Source organism: Rhinolophus ferrumequinum, chromosome X, assembly GCF_004115265.2.
Source record: "Rhinolophus ferrumequinum isolate MPI-CBG mRhiFer1 chromosome X, mRhiFer1_v1.p, whole genome shotgun sequence".
NCBI classification, from domain to species: domain Eukaryota; kingdom Metazoa; phylum Chordata; class Mammalia; order Chiroptera; family Rhinolophidae; genus Rhinolophus; species Rhinolophus ferrumequinum.
Genome location: NC_046284.1, coordinates 119,550,407 through 119,562,741, shown reverse-complemented (window position 1 = coordinate 119,562,741; position 12,335 = coordinate 119,550,407).

Genomic DNA, 12,335 nt, shown 5'->3' with positions numbered 1-12,335 from the left:
GGCCCTGTGCTCTCATCTGAGGGCTCAGTGGGGAAGGATCCACTTCATAGCGCACTTACATTGTTGGCAGGATTCATTTCTTTGGCTCCTCACAAGCTGTTGGCGAGAGTCTTCAGTTCCTTGCCAGGTGGACCTGTCCATAGTGCTTCTCAGAACATGGCAGCTGGCTTCATCAGAACAAGTTAAGTGTGAGAGCAAGAGAGTGCTCGGCAGATGGCAGTCACAAGTGTTTTACAACCTCATCGCAGAAGTCACGTTCCATCACTTCTGCCATTTTCTCTCTATCAGAAGCAAATCACGAAGGCAGCTCACACTCAAGGGGAGGAGGCCCAGCGGGTGAGTATAGGGAGGTGGGACTCATCTGGGCTGTGTCACAAGATGCCTACCACAATTTCCTGTTTCTAGGCCATTCTTCTTTTGATTTGTTGGTAGTCTTTATTTTGAGGAGGTCTTAAATACCGTGTTTCCCCGAAAATAAGACCTGGCCGGACAATCAGCTCTAATGTATCTTTTGGAGCAAAAATTAATAGAAGACCCGGTCTTATTGTACTATAATAGAAGATCGGGTCTTTATAATATATAATATAATATAATGTAATATAATGTAATATAATATAATTAATATAATATAAATAATATAATATAATACAATACAAGATAATATAATAATACTAGGTATAATATAATATCACATAACATAATAATATAATATAATATAATACCATGTCTTATATTAATTTTTGCTTCCAAAGACATATTAGAGCTGATTGTCCAGCTAGGTCTTATTTTTGGGGCAACATGGTAGTAAGAATATTTGCTCCTTGTCCTGTTTTAGTTATAAATACCATTCTTAATTTCTCCTTTATTTTAAAACTTTGCTTATGGTAATTTTTTGTAATGCAAGTGTTTTTGTAAAGTTTACATATTGTCAAATTTGTCTGTCCTTTATTGCTTCTGGTATTTGAGTCATAATTTACGTATATTTTCCCCACTCTCATGTTCTAAAAGTATTTGTTCATTTTTTTCCCCTAGTATTTGAATGCTTTCATTTTTTATGGGTATACATTTGGAATTTATTCTGATATACAATGTGAGATGTTGGGTGAAATTTATCTTTTCAAAATGATTCTCCTTTTGTACCAATACCACTTAATAAAAAAGCCCCATCTTTTCTCCACTGATTTGATATGCTACCTTTTCTCCTATACTGAATTTTCACAGATATTGGATCCATTTCTGGACATTCTATTTGACTCCTTTAGTGTATTAATGTGCCAATACTATACCATCTTAAATTTTAGAGTCTTATTTTAAAATAGTATGATATGTAGTATGCTCATTCCCTCCCCTTCCGTAGGACTTTCTGTGTTGTTCTGCTTATTTTTCCATATGAATTTTGCAATCAACTTGTCTTCAGACTGGAAAAAAAATCTGTTATTGTTTTTATTAAGATCATGCTATGTTTTTAACTTAACTTAGGGATAGTTGACATATTTATATTATTGAGTCTTCTTATTCAAGAACCCGGTATGTCTTTGCCTTTGTTCAACTCTACTTTTGTTTTTTGAGGTGTGTTTAAGGTGGTTTCCTTTGCACTGGGTTGTTTCCAGAATGGGGCAGTTATAAGAAAAGGTAACGTACGCATGTGCACTTGGACTGATGCAGGAATGGAACTTTTCATCTCTTGTGGGTAGATAGTTATGTTGGAGTAGGAGTGCTGGGCAGATGGTAACTCATTTTCAGACCTTAAATCCATACTTCCTTTGCCCATTCAGCATTAATAATTGTGTGTGGGTGGTGATGGTAAGTATTTCTTCTCTTTTGGTGGTTATTAATACAACAGTTAAGATAATTTTTACGAAATTTATATTAGGAACACAGGTCTTGTTTATACAGATTTAAGTAACTGCTCCCAGGACCCCAGCCAATAGGTATGCCCTTGGGGACTGTGGAAATGACTTTTGCTCCCACACTTTATGCGTGGTTCAACTAGCTGCCGGGGTAACTCGTAAGCTCCCCTAATGCCCTCAATTGATTACATTCCAAAGTCACGCTTAAGGCCAACTCAGGAGAGAGAGAGACAACAACGACTTCAGCTCATTCACTCACTGATGAATTCTTTCATCAAATATGAATTGGATGTTTTGCACATGAGAAGTGCCACCAAAACATTCATCCAAGAACTGTAGAGCTGTGGCATATACAAGACACACACCCTCTACTTGTGCTGCTTGGTTGCTCATAGCTCTTCAGATGTTTAGAAGACTTCAATCAAAATGCAACAAATGACTGGGAAAGGTCATGAGTGGTTTCCAAACTAGACATACTTGAATCTCAGAGCCACGCAGAGGGTCATACTGAGTTCATAGCAGAGAAATCAGAGTGCTAACGTGAAATGTCTTTCTTCCCGAAGAGTATTTACTTAAGTGTGTGAGAGCACAGTGTTTGAAAAATGTTCTCCACTGTGACGTAAGTTGTCAGCTATTGAATATGAGTTCCCACAACACTGCCTATGGACCCAAGTGGCTGGTGCTCTGCTAGAACGTTAAGCGGACCTTTTGCCTTTGGCCTTTGGAGTTTGATTTGTGGGCAGCAGATGCTTCCTCTCTGATGGAGGTTTTGTAAAAGTGTAATAGCATTCTTTAGGAAACGTCCCTTCCCTGCTGACCATTATTTGCACAGTGTCCTTAGCTCTCCAGCGATGGGAACTGGGAGGAAATTACACCCTTTTCATTTTGTTTGAGTTCCTGTCTTCCTTCCCGGGAGTTTGAAAGGAGCTGGATGGTGTCTGAGTCCCATTCAGACCTTCAGGGCTGGCCTTGGACTGAGTCTTACGTAGTCTCCACGCAACTACAAGAATGGCTTATAAAATGGTTCCTAGGTAAATATCACGTTTCCCCCAATGAAATCTTTCCCTATGGGATGTGTAATGGAGGCCAACCTTACATATAGGGTTGAAAGAGGATGTGTGTTATTTAAGTGGATCAAAACCATGAGTTACTTGGAAAAAAGAAGCTCTTGGAAGACATGCTTGTAAGGAACAGTTACTCAAATCCCTCCCTCAGAGGCGAGAGGTGGACCATGCTGGGGTCAGCACCTATGCTACCTCTGCTACCTGGTGGTCACAGAGGGCAGTGACTGAAGGGGCTTGGCCTGTGGAAAGTGGTCCCTTAACCCTCTTCTGCCGTCAGTCTCCACAGAGAGCAAGGTAATGGGTCATAAAGATTTTAGACACAAAGGGTGAGGGCATCACGATGGCAGGGTCTGCTTTGGGGGAGCAGGGTAAAAGGAGAAAAGGAAAAGGAGTTTCAAGACCTTCTGACAGACTGTTTAGAAAGATTCTTTAATAAGAGACTCACTGTTTTTTTATGGGAAGAAGCCAAGAGAATGTGTTCTGTGCATTTCCTGTTGGCAGAACACACACTGAGGGTGCTGCCAGGACATTTGTTGTTGAGGCCGGGAAGAAAGGAGTCACTGGTGACAGCACTCCCAGACGGAGGGACAGCAGAGTGGCACAGGTTAGTGCTGCCAACTCCTTCATGCTCCGCGGCCATCTCCTCAGTCCCAGCTTGGACTCTGAAGAAACAGCAGGAGGTGGCAGTTGTCACAATGCCCAATGAGTTGAGTGTTTCACGAGTCGCTTTCACCTTTCTCTTCCTGGCAGGTCCTGGGCTGGCCTGGGGAATGTGCTGGGTAGGGTCGGTCCCCAGGGATCACAGTGTTCCTGTGACAGAGAGAGGACATGGGGCAGATGGCTCCCTCTTCCACATGACTGATTGAAATCTATAGGTTCTAAGTGGCTTGTCCCTGGTCAGAGGGGAGCTGGGGTGAAAGCCCAGGACTTCTGACACAGTCCTCTGTCTTAAGAGTCAAAGCAAGGGATAACATTATAAGCTGGATAGCTAGTTCGCTGCTCCACAAGCCGACTGTTCACCTGGCTGAGGGGTCTGATTGGAGACCGCCCCCACCCCCTCACAATGTCCTGTTCATGCTCCTCTTAGGACAGATGTTCTTTCTCTAGGAGGCAGTTCAAGACTTCTGGCGTCCAGAATATTCCATCCATTTGCCTTTCTCAGAGGCCTCATCTCCTCTTCGAAGAGGGAAGCTCCCTCCACAGAGAAAATCAGGGGAGCCGAAATAAGGTGCATGGTCTCTTGTGAAATGTCAAAGACCCATCTAACTAGCTGTACTTTTACTAGAAAACTAATTCTACAAAGCACACATTTCCTACTGCCCCTTGAGCGTAAACATCAAATGACAGAGAAAACACACACCTTATTTCTTTTTAAATACCGATAAATTCCTCCCCATAATAGCCCCAAACTGGAGACACCCCAACTGTTCATCAACATCGGTGACACCCATACATGAAATGCTACACAATAAAAATGCACAATGTGGTGGTACGTTCAACAACACCCATGACTCTCAAAAATATGATGAGCAGAAGAGACCAAATGCTTGTGGGCCTGCAGGGTCAGGCAGTCATGGCTATTGACTAGCAAGACGCATGAAAGACCTTCCTTGCGAGACAGGAATGTTTTGTTTCTTGATCTGAGTGGAGGTTACAGGGGAACCTCAAGCTGCATGCTTAACACTGGTATATTTTGCTCTTTATAAATTATACCTCAACTAAAATATAAAACCAAAAGTAGTAAAAAATGAAACTCCAAGCCTCTCCCATTTTTCTCCCTATTTGCCATCCCCCATCTCCCCAATGTTCTCTTCTCTGCCCACTTCTATCCCTGCTTCATGCTTCTCATGTGGAGCTTCTAGAAGGAAATGTTAAATTCATGCTATAGATTTACAACTAACTCTAAGCACAGCCAGGTGACAGCCTTCTTTAAGGCAGAATAGAGGCGGGAAGAATGGAATGGACCTTTGCAACTGAAAGAGAACAAAGCCACAGCTGAGGGCCTATGCCAGGATGGGTTCACAGCACTGTCCAAGGTCACTTAAGGCAGGCACATTCCCCGTGGCCTTGAGCTTGTTTCCTATGATGACGTGTCTTCCTTACAATGGCTGTGGCCCTTCTTACAGTTTTCCTACTTAACACTCTCATGAATTACAGTGACTATTTGGCCTAGGACCTTGTGGGGACAGAGCCCCAGAAAGCAGTTTCCAGGCTCTCGGCCTCATGTGGAAAGGTGTTGGCTCAGGTAGTAAATGGCCATCAGCTGTGGCTGGTTGGCCGTCAGCTGTAACCATTGAGCCATTGGCCACTAATATAACTGCCGTGGCTACGGAGGGAAGTGGAGGAGAGAGGAGGAGAGAGGAGGAGACTGAAGGAGACTGAAGGAGACTGAAGGAGAGTGGAGGAGAGTGGAGGAGAGTCGGTCGGTTGGCAGCAAAGCGGACAGCAGGTCGCACGTCGTGTAAACCCAGCCTCCAGTGAGACCATAGTGGTATGAGTTCCCTACCTATGGCTCCGTGGGTGTTCCTTTTTGGCCTAGCCACATCCTGCGTTCTTGTGTGGGGAGCGGGACCAGAGACCCCGCCTGACACCCTGCATGACACTTGGCGAAGTCGGCAGGATCCCCTGCATGACAAATGGCGCAGCGAACAGGGTATGGTGTCGGCCGAAATTCTCCGGAATGTACTGGAGCAGTTTACACGTATAAAAGCTCATTTTCGTAAGCAGCGTGTGGTGCAGGCCAAAACCTACCAAAGCAAGGTGGAGCGGTTTGTGCGTATGAGAGCCCAGCTTCAGGAGGCCCGTGAGGAGCGACACCGGGAACGGGAGGCGCGGTCCACCTGGGAGACTCAGGCCTCCAGCTGGCACACCACCCTCTTGGCCATGGATGGCGTTGCCTTAATTTTGATGATCTGCTGCGGCCTTAGGCTCCGATGGTTGTGGACATCTTACACGGAGGCCTCCACCCACTCAGACACCTGTCACGGTGAGCAAGATTCCGACCAGGTAGGAATGGAGTCTGACTCTGGGCAGGAAGACGTGTGGCCCCCACACAGTGTGTGGTGTCCGGTGGCCACTGTTCTCAGGAGTTGGACCCCCAAGGAGGGGTGGGAGGACATGGATGGCTCTCCAGCCAGCGTGGAGAGCGCCCTGCAGGCTCTGGCTGAGCGGTTGCCGGAGGAGGAGAAGGCTACAGCCGGCCGTGTGGGCTGGCTGTTCCTCACGGCCTTGAGTCTCAATACGGAAAATGCGCTTAATAAAATGGCCCAGGTGCCGGACCAGGTGTCCCGGTTGGAAGCGCTGGAAGCTCAGGTCCGCTTGTTGGAAGCAGGGCCCCACAGTGGAGACTGAGGCAGAGGCGGAGGAAGCGAGTGGAGACAATGTAGCTCCCAACCCCCAAGCCCGGCCAATCTTGAAGCAAAGAGTAAAACGTGAGCAACCTTTGGGCCCCGGGGGTGTTGCTGTAGGCAACCCAGCTGTGACTGAGCTCACAACCTGCACCCCTTACACTCCCACTGAGTTGCAGGAGCTGGGGAGGCGGTACAAACAGAGCCCTGGAGAGCCAGTCTCGGCTTGGCTATTACGTTTATGGGATGAGGGGGCAGACAGCATTCTCTGCTCCCCGGGTGAGATGGAAAAGCTAGCCTTTGTGACAGTGCATCCGTCCCTGCGACAAAGGTTACAGAACTGCCATAGGTTGGCCCACGACCAGGGCAACCATTCTCTAATGGAGTGGCTCACTGCTGCGGTACGCACAGTTATGGGGACAGGCTGGCGAGCTGCCAGACACTGTGAGTCAATGGCAGTCATACACGGAACTTAGGCAGATCATCCGTGAAATGGGTATGAGACATGCTATTTTTAACCTTAACATCAGGGGCCGGATGACAAGCTTTTTACAGCCAGCATGAGAGATCTGGTTTTGGATACTGCACCTGCGAGTGCTTTTGGATCCTTGGTTGCTATTCTTACACCTTATGTAGGGCGACGGATCCATGAAGTTACAACTGCCATGGCCACCCTAGGGGATGTTGAAAGCCGGAGGCGAAGGAAATTAAGACAGGAGGTTCGCACAGTTGAGACCTGGAAGCCCAAACCAAAGGTAAAGGGGCGAGGTCGCGGACCTCAGAGAGTAACACGCGCACAGATGTGGCATGATCTTGTGGCAGCAGGGGTCGATTGGGAGAAAATAGACGGAAAACCCAATGCACTCCTGCTGGAACTTTGGAAACAGTTGCGTCCGGAACAACAATTCCGGAGAAGCATAAAGGAGATGTCTGGGCAAGCGCGACCCGTGTCCCTCCAGGACTTCATGCAGCCACTTGAGGACAACTCCTTTCAGCTTGATTAGAGGTGGGGCCAAGGTACCCAGTCAGAGGGGACGAACAGGGACCGGAGGCCCCATGTGGAACTATCCATACATTGGTCCCCTTCTAATGTGCAGAGGGTTTTGGCCCTAGTTGACACTGGCGCAGACTGCAGTCTTCTTTATGGGAACCCAGAACTGTTCCCCGGACCAGCAATCTGCATTGATGGCTACGGGGGAAAGACTGTGACTGTGAAAGCCGTTTCCTTACCACTGGGTATAGGAAGGCTTCCCCCTCGTACCTACAAGGTTTATGTCTCCCCCGTTCCGGAGTATATTCTAGGGGTGGACATGCTACATGGCCTCAGCTTACAGACGACGGTAGGAGAGTTCCGTCTCCAGATCCGGGTGGTGAAAACGGTGACACGCAGGCATGCTCACCACCCTCCTCAAGTGTTGCCACAGCCCCGGCGCGTGGTTACAGTGCGACAGTACCGCCTTCCAGGAGGGCAGGAGGAGATTTGTTGTACAATATTGGAACTGGAGAAGGCACATATTGTGAGGCCAACGCACAGTCCCTTTAACTCCCCAGTATGGCCTGTCAAGAAGCCAGATGGGACCTGGCGAATGACTGTGGACTATAGGGAGTTAAATAAGGTGACACCACCCTTGCACGCTGCAGTGCCTTCAATACATGATTTAATGGATCGTCTGACTGGCCGCCTGGGGACATATCACTATGTAGTGGACTTGGCCAATGCTTTTTTCTCCACTGACATTGCACCCGAGTGTCAAGAGCAGTTTGCTTTTACTTGGGATGGGCGGCAGTGGACTTTTCAAGTCCTTCCGCAAGGATACTTGCACAGCCCCACTATCTGCCACGGGCTCGTGGCCCAGGGTTTGGCACAGTCGGATCGCCCATCCTCTGTGGCCTTGTTTCATTATGTCGATGATATTCTGTTAACATCAGATTCTCTTTCTGATTTAGAGCAAGCAGCTCCCTCTCTTCTCCGCCACCTGAAGTCACGCGGCTGAGCGGTGAATGAGGAAACAGTCCAAGGCCCTGGCTTATCCGTCAAGTTTTTGGGTGTTGTGTGGTCGGGTAAGACAAAGGTTATACCTGAGGCAATCATTGATAAGATACAAGCCTTTCCCCCGCCGACCAAGGTCTCCCAACTGCAGACATATTTGGGTCTGCTAGGATATTGGCGGGCGTTTGTACCCCATTTAGCACAAATGGCAAGGCCCTTGTACAATATGATACAAAAGGGAGCCTCATGGGATTGGACAGAGGCTGTAGAGCAAGCCTTCGTTGCCACAAAACGGGCAGTGCAGCAGGCACAGGCTCTGCAAGTAGTGGACCCTGGCCGCCCATTTGAACTTGATGTTCACGTAACCCAAGAGGGGTACGATGGGGCCTCTGGCAACGGCAGGAGCGTCTCCGGTTGCCAGTGGGATTTTGGTCCCAATTATGGAAAGGAGCAGAGGTCCGCTACTCACTAATAGAGAAACAGCTGGCTGCTGTGTACGCAGCCCTAGTGGCCACAGAAGCCATCACAGGAACGGCACGGGTGTTGTTTCGAACAACCTATCCTGTCCAGGGGTGGGTCCGTACGTGGACCCAGGGACCCAAAACGAGGGTGGCACAGACCACCACCCTCGCCAAGTGGGGTGCCTACTTGGAGCAATGTAGCACCCTTAGTTCAAGCCCTTTGAGGACAGAGCTACAAGGTTCTGGGGCCTGTGGAGCTTGTAGCCCAGGCTGAGCCAAGCGCTCTGCCTAGAGGGGAGGACTTGGAGCCCTCGCCCTATAAAGAAGGACAGTCCCCAGTACCTGAGGATGCCTGGTTTACCGATGGTTCTAGCCGAGGGGCTGCAGCTGTTTGGACGGCTATTGGTGTGCAGCCCAAAACAGACACCATTTGGTTTGATACTGGGGTGGGCCACAGTAGCCAGTGGGCTGAGCTACGGGCCGTGTGGATGGTAATCAGCCACGAGCCCGGGCCCCTAGTTATTTGTACTGACAGCTGGGCGGTGTTCCGGGGCCTAACGCTGTGGCTCCCTACATGGAAACACCAAAACTGGTTGGTAGGACACCGTCCACTGTGGGGTCAAGCCATGTGGCAGGACCTTTGGGACCTAGGGCAGAGAAAAGAGGTGACCCTAATGCATGTCACAGGTCACTCCCCCTTAGTGTCCCCAGGTAATGACGAAGCAGATGCCCTAGCACGGGTCCGATGGTTAGAACGGGCTCCTGCCACTGATGTAGCCCATTGGCTGCATAGGAAATTGCAGCACGCCGGAAGCCGAACCATGTGGCAGGTGAGCAGACGCTGGGGTCTGCCTTTGAAATGGCAGGAGCTAGTAGATGCCTGCTATGACTGTGCCGTCTGTGCCCAGGACAGCCCCCAAAGGCAGAGGCTCCCCTGGTAGACACAGCAGATTACGCGAGGGAGGGTGCCCCTCACTCGCTGGCAAGTGGATTACATTGGACCCCTGCCTAAGGCCCGCAATGCGATATACGCATTTACAGCAGTGGACACTGCTACGGGATTGATGTTTGCTTGGCCGTGTCCGGCTGTGGATCAGCAGCATACAGTGGTCGCTCTTACACGGCTGTGCTCCCTCTATGGGCGCCCCCAAGTCATTGAAAGTGACAGGGGTACCCATTTTACGGGGCAAGAAGTGCAGCGCTGGGCTGCCAGGATGGACGTGCAATGGTTGTTTCATGCTCCGTATAACCCACAAGCAGCTGGCATGATTGAACGCTATAACGGCCTTTTGAAGCAAGGTCTCCGGGCGTCAAAACACCCTCCCACGATGCGTGACTGGGCCTCGCGTTTATGGGATGTCCTGAGAGTCCTGAATGAGAGACCACGGAAGGGAGGGCCCGCACCAGTAGAAACTCTGCTACATCGAACGGCCGCTCCCATTCAATTACAAGTTACCACCAGTGAGACTCTGTTAAAGCCAGGCTACGGCAGGAATGGAAACATTTTGCTGCCAGCCCCCACATGCTTGAAAGCAGGGGAACGGCAGCAATGGACTTGGCCCTGGCAGGTCAAAAGCCCCCACTGTCGATGGTTGGGCCTGATAGCCCCATGGGGGGCCGGTTTGACTCATGATTTGCAAGTGACGCCAGGGGTGGTGGCTGAGTGGCCACCACAAGTTACTGTAGTATACGAAGGTCCCGATACTGGGATGATTTTGCGGGGAGACTATGTGCTCTCACTATGGCCTATTATGGGGTCCCCTGTTCTGTTACATGTTGAAACTATGCAAGGGACCCCAAGCACTGCCATAAAGGTTTGGTACCACAAACCGGGAAAGGTGCCAGTGGCAGCAACCCTCCTTTCCCAAGACAAAAAGCTAGCGTGTATCCTCCCAGATGGAAGGGATTTGCCACTGTTGGTTCCTAAAACTACCGTTTCTTTTCGTCCGTAGGTGTCAATAGGCTAATATGGCACAGGACCCCTCGCGGAAGACGCTTGTCGCGTAGATTATGAGGCGAGAACCTGTAGGGGTGGAGTGTGGGGACAGAGCCAGGAGAGCAGTTTCCAGGCTCTCGGCCTCACCTGGAAAGGTGCTCGCTCAGGTAGTGGAGGGTCATCAGCTGTGATTGGATGGCCATCAGCTGTGGCTGGTTGGCCGTCAGCTGTAACCATTGAGCCATTGGCCACTAATATAACTGCCGCGGCTACGGAGGGAAGTGGAGGAGAGAGGAGGAGACTGAAGGAGACTGAAGGAGAGTGGAGGAGAGTGGAGGAGAGTCGGTCGGTTGGCTGCAAAGCGGACAGCAGGTCGCACGTCGGGTAAACCCAGCCTCCAGTGAGACCATAGTGGTATGACTTCCCTACCTATGGCTCCGTGGGTGTTCCTTTTTGGCCTAGCCACATCCTGCGTTCTTGTGTGGGGAGCGGGACCAGAGACCCCGCCTGACACCCTGCATGACACTTGGCGAAGTCGGCAGGATCCCCTGCATGACAGACCTCAAAAAAGAAATTTTTATTCTCGAAAGATTTCTCGAATCTTCAAGGGGTGTCGCACAACTCTAGCCTCTGGCCCTTTAAAGCATCTCTTGTCAGCCTTGGTAGTCGTGGAAACATAAGAATGTTTTGATTTCTATATTTCCCTTACAACTTGGCAGTTATTGACTGTTTGTACAAGAGACAAATAGTCCTCCTGCCTTTTTTTATCTGTTGGGGAAGAAGTGTGGTTTATTTTTGGCGCTGGTTAAGAAGAGCCTGGAGATTTCTTGAGGGCCACTTCTATTTCATCTTCTCTGTCATCGGAAGGTCCTACAAAAGGGGTAAGTACAGGCCACCTTTATTGTCAAATAAAGTAATATCACATTTTCGGCCTGGTCTACTAACCTGTGCTACTGGATTTTTTAACTGAAGCCATCTGAGGGTCACTTTGAATTGGGTCGTAATTCGTAACATTAGGGAATGTCATCTCCACCATCACATCTTTCTTGACAGGAAACAGTGACATGACTAAGTGTGAGTGTGGGAAAGCAAATGGCTAACGTGGGACCAAGAAATGGAAGTGATGGTGCAACCCAGACATAGCATCTCATTGCTTCAATAAATTGAACACATCTTTGTGCTTCATAAAGTGTCTGTTTTCTTGTGATAGGTTTGAAATTGTAGTAAAAGCTACGAGACATACAATTGACCATTTTAACCCTTTTTAAGTGTATAGTTTAGTACTAGTAAGTACATTCCCATTGTTGTGCCCCCACCACCCCCATCTCCAGCACTTTGTCACCTTCCCAACTGAAACTCTGTCCCCACTGAACAGTAACTCCCCACCCCGCCCTCCAGCCCTGGCACCCACTGTTTCTCTATCTCTGACATTGACCGCTCCACGGTCCTCCTGTAAGTGGACCCATACAGGATTTGTCCTTTTGTGGCTTTACCCAGGAGGTAAAGCACGTGGAAGAGGACGGTGAGATGTGAGTTAGAGGAAGAAGGTGGAGGAGGTCAGGGAAAGTGGCAGCCTACTGGGAATGGAGACGGGTGGGACAGATTGAGAAACTGTACGGGGCAGGGCATGGGAGCTGGGACTGGGCTTGCTCAGAGAGGCCAAGCCCCCTCAAGCTGGAGCTGGAGT